Raw genomic sequence first — 15,390 nt, 5'->3', positions numbered from 1 at the left:
AAACAAAGACAAGTAATATTTTAGATCAGGATTCAGAACAAGCAGAATACTAAAAGACAGTAAGCAAGCCTACTTAAGCTTATTATTTTCTTTTTTTTCTTTTTTTTTTTCTTTCTTTTTCAAGGAGGGCACATATTGCATGGAGCACTGGGTGTGGCCCATAAACAATAAATCATGGAACACTGAAGAAATAAAACTAAATTATTTTTTTTAATTTTTTATTTATTTTTTAAATTTCTTTTCAGTGTTCTGGAATTCATTGTTTATGCACCACACCCAGTGCTCCTTGCAATACGAGCCCTCCACAACACCCACAACCAGGCTCACCCAAACTCCCATGCCCTCCACTCTGAAACCCTCAGTTAGTTCCTCAGAGTTCACAGACTCTCATGATTCATCTACCCCTCCAGTTTCCCCCAACTCACTTCTCTCCATCTCCCCATGTCCTCCATGTTATTCCTTATGCTCCACAAATAAGTGAAACCATATAATAATTGGCTCTCTCTGTTTGACTTATTTCACTCAGCATAATCTCTTCCAATTCCATCCATGTTGATACAAAAGTTGGGTATTCATCCATTCTGAAGGAGGCATAATACTCCATAGTATATATGGACTATGTCTTCTTTATCCATTCATCTGTGGAAGGGCAGCTTGGCTCTTTCCACAGTTTGGTGACCGTGGCCATTCCTGCTATGAATACTAGGGTACAGATGGCCCTTCTGTTCACTACATCTGTATCTTTGGGGTAAATACCCAATAGTGCATTTTCAGGGTCATAGGAAATCTCTATATTTAATTTCATAAGGAAGCTCCACACTGTTTTCCAAAGTGGCTGCACCAACTTGCATCCCCATCAAAAGTGTAAGAGGATTCCCCTTTCTCCACATTCTCTCCAACACTTGTTTACTATCCTGTTAATTTTGGCCATTCTAACTGGTGTAAGGTGATATCTCAATGTGATTTTGATTTGAATCTCCCTGATGACTACTGATGAACATTGTTTCATGTGTCTGTTATCCATTTGTATGTCTTCTGTGAAAAATTGTCTGTTCATATCTTCTGCCCATTTTTGAACACAATTATCTCTTTTGTGTGTGTTGAGTTTGAGTAGTTCTGTATAGATCTTGTATATCAGCTCTTTGTACCGTCATTTGCGAATATCTTTAACAATTCTAAGGGATGCCTATTTGTTTTGTTGACTATTTATTTTGCTGTACAGATGTTTTTGATCTTGACGAAACCCCAAATGTTCATTTTTGCTTTTGTTTTCTTTGCTTTTGGAGACATATTTTGAAAGAAATTGCTGTTGCCAATGTTGAAGAGGTTACTGTCTATGTTCTCTTCTAGGATTCTGATGGATTCCTGCCTCACATTGAGGTCTTTTATCCCTTTCGAGTTTCTTTCTCTGTGTGGTGTAAGAGAATGGTTGAGTTTCATTCTTCTACACATGGCTGTCCAATTTTCCCAGAACTGTTTATCAAAAAGACTGTCTTTTTAAAATTTTATATCTCTTTTTCAGTGTAACTGTATTCATTGTTTTTGCACCACACCCAGTGCTCCATGTAATACATGCCCTCTATAATACCCACCACCTGGTTCCCCCAACCTCCCACCCCACGCCCCTTCAAAACCCTCAGATTATTTTTCAGAGTCCATAGTCTCTCATGGTTCGCATCCCCTTCCAATTTCCCTAAACTCCCTTCTCCTCTCCAGCTCCCCTTCTCCTCCTTGTTATTTGTTATGTTCCACAAATAAGTCAATATGATAATTGACTCTCTCTGCTTGATTTATTTCACTCAGCAAAATCTCTTCCAGTCCTGTCCATGTTGCTACAAAAGTTGGGTATTCATCCTTTCTGATGGAGGCATAAAACTCCATAGTGTATATGGACTGCATCTTCTTTATCCATTCGTCCGTTGAAGGGCATCTTGGTTCTTTCCATAGTTTGGCGACCGTGGCCATTGCTGCTATAAACATTGGGGTACATCCAGCCCTTCTTTTCACTACATCTCTATCTTTGGGGTAAATACCCAGTAGTGCAATTGCAGGGTCATAGGGAAGCCTTATTTTTAATTTCTTGAGGAATCAACACACTGTTTTTGAAAGTGGCTGCACCAACTTGCATTCCCACAGTGTAAGAGCATTCCCCTTTCTCCACATCCCCTCCAACACATGTTGTTTACTGTCTTGCTAATTTTGGTCATTCTAACTGGTGTAAGGTGGTATCTCAATGTGGTTTTAATTTGAATCTCCCTGATGCCTAGTGATGATGAACATTTTTTCACGACTCTGATAGCCATTTGTATGTCTTCATTGGAGAAGTGTCTGTTCATATCTTCTGCCTATATGTTTATGTGATTGTCTGTTTTGTGTGTGTTGAGTTTGAGGAGTTTTTTAATAGATCCTGGATATCAACCTTTTGTCTGTACTGTCATTTGCAAATATCTTCTCCCATTCCATGGGTTGCCTCTTTGTTTTGTTGACTCTTTCCTTTGCCGTGCAGAATCTTTTGATCTTGATGAAGTCCCAAAGTTCATCTTTGTTTCTGTTTCCTTTGCCTTTGGAGACATATCTTGAAAGAAGTTGCTGTGGCTGATATCGAGGAGGTTACTGCCTATGTTCTCCTCTAGGATTCTGATGGATTCCTGTCTCACATTGAGGTCTTTTATCCATTTCAAGTTTATCTTTGTGTATGATGTAAGACAATGGTCAAGTTTTATTCTTCTACAAAGAGAAATAAAAGGTATTCAGATTGGCGATGAAAAAGTCAAACTCTCTCTCTTCGCAGATGACATGATTCTTTATATGGAAAAACCAAAAGACTCCACCCCCAAAATACTAGAACTCATACAGCAATTCAGCAACGTGGCAGGATACAAAGTCAATGTGCAGAAATCAGTGGCTTTCTTGTACACTAACAATGAAAATACAGAAAGAGAAATTAGAGAATTGATTCCATTTACTATAGCACCAAGAACCATAAGATACCTGGGAATAAACCTAACCAAAGAGGTAAAGGAACTGTATTCGAGTAACTATAGAACACTCAAGAAAGAAATTGAAGAAGACACAAAAAGATGGAAGACCATTCCATGCTCTTGGATCAGAAGAATAAACATTGTTAACATGTCTATACTGCCTAGAGCAATCTATACTTTTAATGCCATTCTGATCAAAATTCCACTGGTATTTTTCAAAGCACTGGAGCAAATAATCCTAAAATTTGTATGGAATCAGAAGAGACCCTGAATCGCAAAGGAAATGTTAAAAAACAAAAATAAAACTGGGGCATCAGGTTACCTGATTTCAAGCTTTACTACAAAGCTGTGGTCAGCAAGACAGCATGGTACTGGCATAAAAACAGACACATAGACCAGTGGAACAGAGTAGAGAGCCCAGATATGAACCCTCAACTCTATTGGCAAATAATCTTTGGCAAAACAGGAAGAAAATATCCAGTGGGAAAAAAGTCAGTCTCTTCAATAAATGGTTCTGGGAAAACTGGACAGCTATATGTAGAGGACTGTCTTTTTTGAACTGTATATTTATCATGCTTTGTCGAAGATTTGCTGGCCATAAAGTTGAGGGTCCATATCTAGAGAGTTTACTCTGTTCCACTGGTCTATGTGTCTATTTTTGTGCAAGTATCATGCTGTCTTGGTGATCACAGCTTTGTGCTAAAGCTTGACATCAGGCAACGTGATGCCCCCCAGTTTTGTTTTTCTCTTTCAACATTTCTTTAGCAATTCAGAGTCTCTTCTGGTTCCATACAAATTTTAGGATTTTTTTTCTCCAGATCTTTGAAATATGCTGGTGGAATTTTGATCAGAATGGCATTAAAATTATAGATTGCTCTGGGCAATATAGACATTTTAACAATGTTTATTCTTCTGATCCATAAGCATGGAATGGTCTTTCATCATTTTGTGTCTTCTTTAATTTCTTTCATGAGGGTTATATAGTTCTTTGAGTGCAGATCCTTTACCTCTTTCCTTAGGTTTATTTCTAGGTATCTCATGGTTCTTGGTGCTATAGTAAATGGAATCAGTTCTCTCATTTCCCTTTCTGCATTTTCATTTTTAGTGCATAAGAAAGCAACTGATTTATGTACATTGATTTGTGTCCTGTCACATTACTGAATTGCTGTGTGAGTTCTAGGAGTTTGGGCATGAAGTCTTTTGGATTTTCCACAGAAAGTATAATGTCATCTGCGAAGAGAGAGTGTTTGACTTCTTCATTGCCAGTTTGAATACCTTTTATTTCTCTTTGTTATCTTATTGGTGCTGCTAGGACTTCTAACACTATGTTGAACAAGAGTGGTGAGAGTGGACATCCTTGACGTGTTCCTGATCTCAAAGGGAGTGCTGTCAGCTTTTCCCCATTAAGGATGATATTCACTGTGTCATAAATAAATTTTATGAATTTGAGGAATGTTCCCACTCTCCCTATACTTTGAAGAGTTTTAATAAGGAAGAGATGTTGTATCTTTTCAAATGCCTTTTCTGCATCAATTGAGGGGAACATGTGGTTCTTCTCTCACCTCTTATTGTTTTGTTTTTATCACATTGATTGTTTTTGAATGTTGAATCACCCCTGCAATCCATGGATAGATCCCACCTGCTCATGGTGGATAATCTTTTTAATGTACTGTTGGATCCTATTAGCTAGGATCTTGTTGAGAATCTTGGCATCCATATTCATCAGGGATATTGGTCTGAAATTCTCCTTTTTGGTGGGGTCTTTGCCTGGTTTGGGGATCAGGGTAAGGCTGGCTTCATAAATAGTGTCTGGAAGTTTTTCTTCTGTTTCTACTTTTTGAAACAGCTTCAGGAAAATAGGTACTCTTTCTTCTTTGATATGTTGGGGACTGTGTCAGGGACTGTGTCAGGTCTGGGGCTCTCACTTTTTGGGAAGTTTTTGATCACTGTTTCAATTTTGTTACTAGATATTGGTCTATTCAGGTTGTCAATTTCTTCCTGATTCAGATTTGAAAGTTTATAGATTTCCAGGAATGCATGCATTTCATCTAGGTTGCTTAACTTATTGGGATATAAATGTTAATAATAATTTCGGATGTTTGTTTCTATTTCCTTGGTGTTCATTGTGATCTCTCCCTTTTCATTCATAATTTTATTAATTTGGACCTTCTCTCTCTTTTTTTTATTAGTTTGGCCAATGGTTTATCAGTCTTATTAATTCTTTCAAAAAACCAACTTCTAGTTTCATTGATGTGTTTTAGTGTATCTCTAGTTTCTATCTCATTGATCTCTGCTCTAATCTTGATTATTTCCATTCTGGTTTGTGGGGTTACCTTAACTTACTGATTCTCCAGTTCTTTACAGTGTAAAGACAGATGGTATTTTCTGGATTTTTCAGTTTTTGGAGGGAGGCTTGGATGGCTATGTATTTCCTCCTTAGGACCTTCTTTGCTGTATCGCATAGGTTTTGGACCAAGGTGTCTTCATTCTCATTGGTTCCCATGCATTGCTTAAGTTCTTCTTTGATTTCCTGGTTGATCCAAACATTCTTAAACAAGGTAGTCTTTAGCTTCCAGGTGTTTGAATTCCTTCCTGACTTTTTCTTGTGGTTGAGTTCCAGTTTCAAAGCATTGTGGTCTAAGAATATGTGGAGAATAATCTCTATCTTTTGATATCAGTTGAGTCCTGATTTGTGACCCAGTATATGGTCTATTCTGGAGAAAGTTCCATGTGGACTCAAGAAGAATGAGTATTCTGTTGTTTTAGGGTGGAATGTTCTGTATATATCTATGGGGTCCATCTGATCCAATGTGCCATTCAATGTTCTTGTTTCTTTATTGATTTTCTGCTTGGATGATCTATTACTGATAGTGGTGTGTTAAGATACCCTACTATTAATATATTCACATTACTATGAGTCTGTATTTTGATTAATAGTTGACTTACATAGTTGGCTTCTCCCATATTGGGGCATAAATATTTACAATTGTTAGTTCTTCTTGCTGGATAGACCCTTTGAGAATGAGGTAGTGTCCTTCTTTATCTCTGACTACAGTCTTAAGTTTAAAATCTTATTTATTTGATATGAGAATTGCTACCCCAGCCTTCTTTTGAGGCCTATTGGCATGAAGGATGCTTTTCCATCCCTTTACTTTCAGGGCTGATGTATCCTTAGGTTCCAAATTGGTCTCTTGTAGCCAACATATGGATGGGTCCTATCGTCATTTCCAATCTGCAACCCTGTGCCATTTTATGAAATCATTTAGGCCATTACATTGAGAGTGATTATTGAGAGATACGTTTTTATTGACATCATGTTGCCTGTGAAGTCCTTGTTTCTATAGATTGTCTCCATAAATTTCTATTCAATGACACTCTCAGGTTCTTTCTTCTTTTATAGAACTCCCCTAATATTTGTTGTAGTGCCAGGTTGGTGATCACATACAGTTTTAAATATTGCCAGTCGTAGAAGCTCTTTATATCTCCATCCATTTTAAATGTCATTCTTGCTGGATAAAGTATTCTTGGTTGCATGTTATTTTCATTTAATGCCATGAATACGTCTTGCCAGCCCTTTCTGGCTTGCTAAATTTCTGTGGACAGGTCAGACATTATTTTAATGGGTCTTCCTCTGCAGGTAACCAAAATTTTCTCCTTAGCTGCTTTCAAGAACTCCTGTTTAAAATTATTATTCATCAGTTTCACAATCAGATGTCTGGAGGTCTTTCTAAATTCTAGATCTTTGGGAAAGACCTTTCTGCCTCTAGGACATGAACTCTGGTTCCATTTCCCAGATTGGAAAAATTTTCATGGAGAATTAGTTCAACTATATCTTCTAGTCTTCTCCTCCCCACCCCCAGGGATTCCAATAATTGTAACATTGAAACATTTCATGGCATCATTTACTTCCCTAATTATGTTTTCATGGCTTTTAAGCTGTTTGTTCCAGGCCTTCTCCTGATCCTTGTTCTCTATCAGTTTGTCCTCTAGATCACTAATTCTACCCTCTGCCTCAGTTACTCTAGCTGCTAGGGAATTTAGATTAGATTGGAACTCATTGATAGCATTGTTAACATCTTCCCTGGTGGATTTTACTTCTGCCCTAAATGATTCCTTTTTGTCATTAATGGCTTTCTCCAATCTACTCATTGCCTAGATAACTATTAGCCTGAATTCCCTTTCTGACATATGGTTTATGTCCACATCCAATAGCTCTAATGGAAAGGGCACAGTCTCTGAGTTTTTCCTCTGTTGGGCATTCCTATTCCTAGTCATTTTGGTGAAAGAAGGCTGAGGGGATGTGTAGCTGAATGTATCAACTGCGATCCAGGCAAGGTGCACCTTGGAATGCTTCTGAGCAATCAGGAGTAGCTACCAAAAAGAAAGAAAAAAGGAAAAAAAAAAGAGAGATAGGGGGAAAAGAGAGAGAGAGAGAGAAGACCCAGCCTGAATGAGTTCTAAAGGTAAGATTTATGAAGTATACAAACAAAAACCTACAAACAAAAAGACAGACAAAAGAAAATAACAAGAATAAAAGAACCCAGCCAAAATTAACCCAAGTATAAGATTTATATACTCCCAGAACAAAAGCAAATACACAGAAACACTGGCAGAAGAAAAAGAGGGGAGGGTGGTTATAAATTCTCAGTGTGGGCGAGGAAGGTTATTTTGATTCTTTCTGGGTGTATCTTGATATCTTTTTTTATTTTTTAATATTTTTATTTTTTATAAACATATATTTTTATCCCCAGGGGTACAGGTCTGTGAATCACCAGGTTTACACACTTGATATCTTTCTTAAACGACTCAACTTTACTGAGATAAAGGGGCATTAAAACTGGCTTATATATAGGGGTAGTATTGACTGGGGAAAGAGGATTACCTTGAAGCTTCTCTCTATACGAATATTTAAAAAAAAAGAAAAACCAAAACAAAACAAAATAAAACAAAGGTATACGTATCTAAAAAGTTCACGTTAAAGGGTTATTGTGGAATTTGTTGTACGGAACGTCTCATTGTGATGGTAAATAGGTTAAAAATTATAAAAAATTAAAAAGAATGAGAATAGTGGGAATGAATTAAAAATTAAAAATAAAAGTTGTATATATGAAGTATACAGGTTTTAGGGCAATACCTGGAGCTTAATATCTTCTTTTCCCCTGATATTAGGGTTTTACATTTTTGTGGGGATCCTGTGGTGGTTGTCATCTTTTTTGGGGGGAGAGGATGGCTTTCTGGGGGAGGGGTCTGACACGTGGTTTTTCTAGCAGTCTTGCTAGAGTTGAATCCTTTTGCCCCCTATCAAGGGTCTGGGCTCTGAGTAAACAAGTTTTTTCCGGCTTTTGTTCTCTGGAGATGTTTTGGTTTTTGGTTGTTATTATATTTTTTTCTCCACTTGGTGGCTTTTGGCAGTTCTTTGGAGGTTTATGGGAAAGCAAACTGCACCCAGACCTCTGTATCAGAGAGAAGCCTCAGTCTATTTCCCTCTGGATGCTCCAGAGCATATAAAATCCCCCTCTGCCACTTCCCACCAGCAGAGCACATCCCCATCCAGTCTCAGAGGTGCAGGAGCTCCTGCTTATACCCCAGTGCTACTAAAATCACACAAACAGTAATAGTCCAGAGAGCTGGCTTCCAGTAGCTGCCTTTGCTGTGACTGTCTGGGCAGGTCCAGACTGCAGGAGAGATCCCAAGCAGAGATAGCATGCTGATATTTTCCTGCAGGCAAGGGCTGGGAGTGTTCAGACTCTTGCCAGTCTTAGAGAGCACCAGCTAGTGCCCACCTCTCTCAGGGGAGGGTGTGGAGCACAACTCAGAACAGAGTCGCACAGCGCCCATGCAGAGTGCAAAAGGCTGTGGTTCTAGAAAGCACCAGCTGGCATCCACACCAGACTCTATCACATGTACTGCCTCTCAGACACTCTCATGTGCACTGGGGGCTCAGGGATCAAGGCCTGGATGCTTTGCAGCACTCTCTCTGGCAGGGCATCTGCAGCGGCTGTCCTGGGTCTGTGAGATTAAGCCCGTGCCCCCAACCACCCAGTTCCTCCAGTTTCACTTTAAGATCTTTTGTTCTTTTTGAGTGCTTTTAACCAGACTCCAAGTTAATGCTGGTTTCCAATCACAGGGCAATCTTGTATGGGGGTATTATTTTCCAATGGGTCACTTCTGGTGGCTCCCTCCCCCTTTTGTTTATCTTCCAATACCAGTTCGATGTTTCTACTCCACTTTACCTGTCCACTGGCCTCTTCTGTCCCCATAGAGATCCAGAAGTGTATAATCCTACATCTCAGGCTGATTTCATGTGTGTTCAGAGTGATCTGGTAGATAATCATCTCACTTTAGGGGACCAGTCAAAACAGTGTCTCCTACTTCTCCACCATCTTGCCCCCCTCCCAAGAATTTTTGTTTTTAATAGGGTCAGGAGACCATAAGAAAGGAGTAATTTATGCAAATCATCACTTGAGAAACTATGAGCATTTTTTGAACTTTCTTGCCAGCTTCAAGTCCTTAACTTGGACTTAAATTCCTCCTCACCATGACACCTGAATCACCCCCATTCTTTACTTTGAATGGAGCCAATGTAGATTAACAAGCTTCAATTCCTTATTTGCATATTAACTCAACCAATCCCAGTGTCCCTAACTTCAAATCCTTTTGAACATGAAAAAGAACACATAATTTTTCACTTACATAACTCTGCCACTTCTTTGTCTTCCTTGGGACATGAGACAGGTTTCTACTTGAATAGTAGTTGAATAGTAGTTTGTTTCACAAACTGCCAATCTAACTGCCCAAATTAATGCCTGTTTGGTTTAATTTTAAGTGAATTATTTCTTGGCTGACAATTCAAAAATATTCTTCTTTACCTCCAGTAATGAAACTTCAAAATAAAAATTTAAAAAGAAAAAAAAATCCACAGTTGTATTTGTAATAAGTATAATAGTTTAAGAACTAGCAGGAAGCACTGGCTACATTAAAAAATGTTTTACTTGTCCAGTGAATCGGTGGAATATCCTTGAACTCAGTTAATTGGCAAAGACTACTGACAGGTCTGGGGGACATTAAAAGGAAGATGGGGCTGGCCAAAAAGCCTATGTCAGTTACAAAACTTTAGTTATCAAAAAGAAGAGAATAGGGATGTCCTGGTGGTTCAGTTGTTAAGAGTTTGCCTTTAGCTCAGATCATGTTCCCAGAGTCCTGGGATCAAGCCCCAAATCTGAGATTAAGCCCCACATCAGGCCCCCTGTTTAGAGGGAAGTCTGCTTCTCCCTCTCCCACTCCCCTTGCTTGTATTCCTTCTCTTCCTTTCTCTCTCTGTGTCAAATAAATAAATAAAATGTTCTTATTTTATTTATTTATTTATTTTTTTAGGAAGAGAACACTGGTTTTCAACTAAATTTGGTTTTTGTTTTTGTTTTTTACTTAGTGTCACATTGGCCTTAATCCTATATAGAGGTGGTACTGTGGGCAGAAAGGCAGTACTTAAAATGTGAAAAAGTTATCTTCTAAAGCACTTTAAAAAAGAGAGATTGTAAACTGGTAGCTGCCAGGGTAAATCTGGCACACAGATAGATTTTGCTTGGCTCACATGTCTTTATGAATTGTTTATTTTTTTAATTTATTTGTTTCCAGTGTTCCAAAATTCATTCTTTATGCACCACACCCAGTGCTCCATGCAATACGTGCCCTCTGTAATACCTACCACCAGGCTTACCCCACTTCCACGCCCCCCAAAGCCCTCAGTTTGTTTCTTAGAGTCCACAGTCTCTCATGGTTTGTCTCCCCCTTTGATTTCCCCTAACTCACTTCTCCTCTCCATCTCCCAATGCCCTCTGTGTTATTCTTTATGTTCCACAAGTAAGTGAAACCGTATGATAATTGATTCTCTCTGCTTGACTTATTTCACTCAGCATAATCTCTGCCAGTCCTGTCCATGATGATAGAAAAATTGGGTGTTTATCCTTTCTGGTGGAGGCATAATACTCCATGGCATATATGGACTACGTCTCCTTTATCCATTTGTCTGTTGAAGGGCATCTTGGTTCTTTCCACAGTTTAGTGACTGTGGCCACTGTTGCTATGAATACTTGGGTACAGATGACCCTCCTTTTCACCATCTTTGGGGTAAATTGTTTAAAGAAACAAAAGGAAGCTTTGTGGCTGGTGATGGAACACTTGTGTATTTTGATTGTCATGGTGGTTTTACAAGTGTACACATGTGAAAAAGTTACCTTGAATTATAAAAACATGCATATGCACACACACACACACACACACACACACACTCACACCCCACACACACACGAGGGCAGGTAAAAGTGGTGAAATACAAATAAGCTTTATGGGTTTTACTAGTGCTGATTCTGGATTTTAATACTGTATTATAGTTATACGAAGTTTTACCCTTGAAAGAACTGGGTGAAGATTACTTCTTTGTACATTTTTTGCAACCTACAATTATTTCAATATAAAAAGAATAAGTAAAAAGGCATATTGCAGAAAAATATAACTGAAATAGTAATTGGTGTACCACTTCTACCTACCTGGTTGTTACTAGTTTTTTTGTTGTATCTTATAGGTCTTCCAGACCCAACCAAAGCTCTGAATTGATAATTGAACAAACCACTGTAAGGACAAGAAACAAAATACAAAAAAATGCAGATATTCATTTTAAAATTTACTGGTTTAAGTGAGATAAACAATATGAATTTTTGCATAATACATTCTCCTACCTAAAAATTAGACAATAGACATGACAAGTATGCTGTGAAGATCACATAGACAAGAAATTCTAAAACCCAGGGAGAATATGCTTCAACTAATCAAATGATTTTAGTGGTCCTCATAAGGATGCCTCATAGAAATTCTCTGTTACCTTTTAGAATCTTTCTTTCTTTCTTTCCTTACTTACTTGTTTATTTTTGCCTTGTTATCTTTTTTGTTACTATATATTAAGGATCCATGTCAATGAGACCTAAATAGGAGTCATGTTCCTTTTTTCCCCCCTTTAACACTGTGCTTAATCCTCTTCCTTTCAGATGAAAGAACTTACATTAATAATAGCTGTTTCTGTTGTCTGGGGCACCATAACCCAGTAGAATAAACATGTTCAGGACTCTTCAGAAGATGAGTGTAATGTGAACATACGGGAAAGCATCAGGATTTCCAAAGTGCACCCCTATCAAATAGATCTAGGCTAAAACTCACCTGAGATCTGCCACTGTCCCATTATAAAGTTACAACATACCACACATATTATAGTTAGTGTTATAAAGTGTGTCAATTGTATGTATCTGTTCAAGGCACCAACTTTTGCTTTTGTTGATTTTGTCTATTTTCTATTTCATATTTCCATTCTAATATTTATTATTTTCTTCCTTCTGCTTGCTTTTCATTAAGTTTGATTTTCTTTTATATTTTCTTAAGATGGAAGGTTAGGCTATTTATTTGAACTCTTTCTTTATTTTTATGTAAGTGTTTCCAACTGTAAATTTCTATGCACTGTTTTATCTGTATTGGATAAGTTTGGGGTTGTTGTGTTTTTAATTTTATTTACCTGCAAGTATTTTCTATTTTTTTCTTATAATTTGCTTTTCTTTGATTTTTCAGTTATTTGGGAATGTTTTAAATTTTCTACTATTTATAATTTTCTCTAATGTTCTGTTGTTGATTTATCAATTAGTTCCATTGTAGTTGGAGAACACATTTATTTAATTTCAAATTATTTTAATTATTATGAGGCTTATTTTAAGATCTAGTATGTGCCTGTCCTGAAGAAAATTCCATGTGGCTTTGAGAAGAATGCATATACTACTGTTTTGGGGTATAGCATTCTATAAGCATATGTTAAAATTAATTGGTTTATAGTATTATTCAAGTCTTGTATTTTCCAGTTGATCTTCAGCTTAGGTTTTTTTATCCATTATTGTAAGTGGCATATGGAAACATTCAACTATTTTTTAAAGGATTTTATTTATTTGAGAGAGAGAGGTCACAAATAGGCAGAGAGGCAGGTTTGGGGGTGGGAATCAGGCTTCCTGTTGAGCAGAGAGCATGATGGAGGCTTGATCCCAGGACCCTGAGATCATGACCTGAGCCAAAGGCAGGAACTCAACCCACTGAGCCACCCAGGTGCCCCTAACTGTTATTTTTGAAATATCTATTTTTTCCTTCAAATTTGTCAGTTTGTACTTCATGGGTTTGGGGGCTCTGTTGTTAGGTGCATTTTTATCTGTATTGTCTTTATGGATTGACCCTCTTATCATTTATAATGACTTTATTTTATGTAACAAAAAAAAGTATATTTTGTCTAATATTAGTTTAGCCTCTCCAGTTCTCTTAGGGTTAAAGCCCACATAGTATATATATTTCCAATATTTTTCTTTCAACATATTTACTTTTCTCACTATATTTTTTTCCTTTCAGCATATACTTGGATTATTTTTGTGCATCTATTCTATCAATGTCTACTTTTTAATTGGTATAAATATTTTATTTATATTTAATGTACTTACTAATAGGGTAGAATTATTTCTGCCATTTTCTATTTGTTTCCTATATGTCATACATCTTTTTGTTTATACATTCTTATATTCCTGCCCACTTTGTGCTAAATAGGTAATTTTTAGTTTACATTTCTAATTCATCTGACATATACTTCCCCCTTCTTTGTACTCTTATGGCAATACAAATTGCATAATATATATTATAATTCCATCAATACATTTTATAATCATTTTATGAAGTTGATTTTCAAAATAGATAAAAGAAGAAAAACATTACAAGCAAAACATACATATATGCTGTCTTTTATACTTACATATGTAGTTACCTATACTATTTCACTATGTCTTTGCATGGACCTCAGTTATTGCCTCGTATACTTTCATTCCAGTTTGAATTTTTTTTTTTTTTAGTATTTCTCATAAGGCAGCTCTGTCTGTGATAAATTCTCTCAGGGTTTAAAAACAAATATGAGCTCACTGATAAAGAATCATCAAACTTGGGATGCCTGGGTGGCTCAGTTGGTTAAGCAGCTGCCTTAGGCTCAGGTCATGATCCCAGCGTCCTGGGATCGAGTCCCACGTCGGGCTCCTTGCTTGGCAGGGAGCCTGCTTCTCCCTCTGCCTCTGCCTGCTATTCTGTCTGCCTGTGCTCTCTCTCCGCCCCCCCCCTCTGATAAATAAATAAAATCTTAAAAAAAAAATCATCAAACTTGAAAACTGTCTAATACAGATTGTGTGGTCTGAAGATAAAAGATAAAAAAAAAAAGACAAATCAAGAGAAAGACAGCCTTAGAGACCTGTGGGACATCATCAAGCATATTAAGGTTTAAGTGGACCCCAGAATGGAGATAAATTAAAACAAACAAACAAAAAAGTACCTGAAGAAATAATGTAGGACAACTTCCTAAATTTTATGTAAATCATTAAATTACATATTCTAAGGGAATCTGGGTGGCTCAGTCATTAAGCATCTGCCTTCTGCTCAAGTACTGATCCCAGGGTTCTGGGATTGAGCCCAGCATCAGGCTCCTTGCTCAGTGGGAAGCCTGTTTCTCTCTCTCCCACACCTCCTGCTTGTGTTCCCTCTCTCATTGTGTCTCTCTGTGTGAAATAATAAATAAAATCTTTTTAAAAAGTACATATTCTAGAAACTTAAAGATTTCCCAGAGGGATAAATCAGACCCACATATAAAAACACCACAGCCAAATTAATGAAAGCCTTAGACAAAGAAAATATTGAAAGTGGTAAGAAAAACTTTAAAAAAAGTAGCAATAACAACAGCAACAAAAACTATCATATGAAAGAAATCCTTTGATAAGATTAACACATGACTTCTCATCAGAAAACATAAAAGTCTTTAAGCAATGGGATGACATTCAAAATGTCTAAAAGCAGACTGCTAATCAAGAATTTTGTGCCATGCTAAATTCTTCTTCAAAAATTAAGGAAAAATTAAGACATTTCCAGGTAAAGAAAAACTGAGAGAATTTGTCACAAATTTTGCATTTGAGTTCCAGAATTTTTAAAATTTATAATCTGCTTATTAATATTGCCTATTTGATAACACTTTATTGCTATACTTTCATGAAATTCTTTAGACATGTTTTCCTTTAGTTTCTTGAAAATATGTGTAATAGTCAATATAGTCCTCTTTAGTTAGTCCAAAATCTGGGTGACTCAGTGATGTTTTCTATTGACTAATTTTATTCCCTTTTTATTTTATACACTCCCTATTTCTTTGAATGTCTTGATTATTGATTGAATACTATATATTTTAGATAATATATAAGTCTGCTTTCAGATTCTTCCAGCCCCCAAATTTTGTTTTTGCTGGTTTGTTCTTGTCATTTTACTACTACTACTACTACTACTACTACTACTACTACTACTACTACTACTA

This window comes from Mustela nigripes, chromosome X (genome assembly GCF_022355385.1).
Source record: "Mustela nigripes isolate SB6536 chromosome X, MUSNIG.SB6536, whole genome shotgun sequence".
NCBI classification, from domain to species: domain Eukaryota; kingdom Metazoa; phylum Chordata; class Mammalia; order Carnivora; family Mustelidae; genus Mustela; species Mustela nigripes.
Note: the sequence above shows the minus strand (reverse complement) of the source record.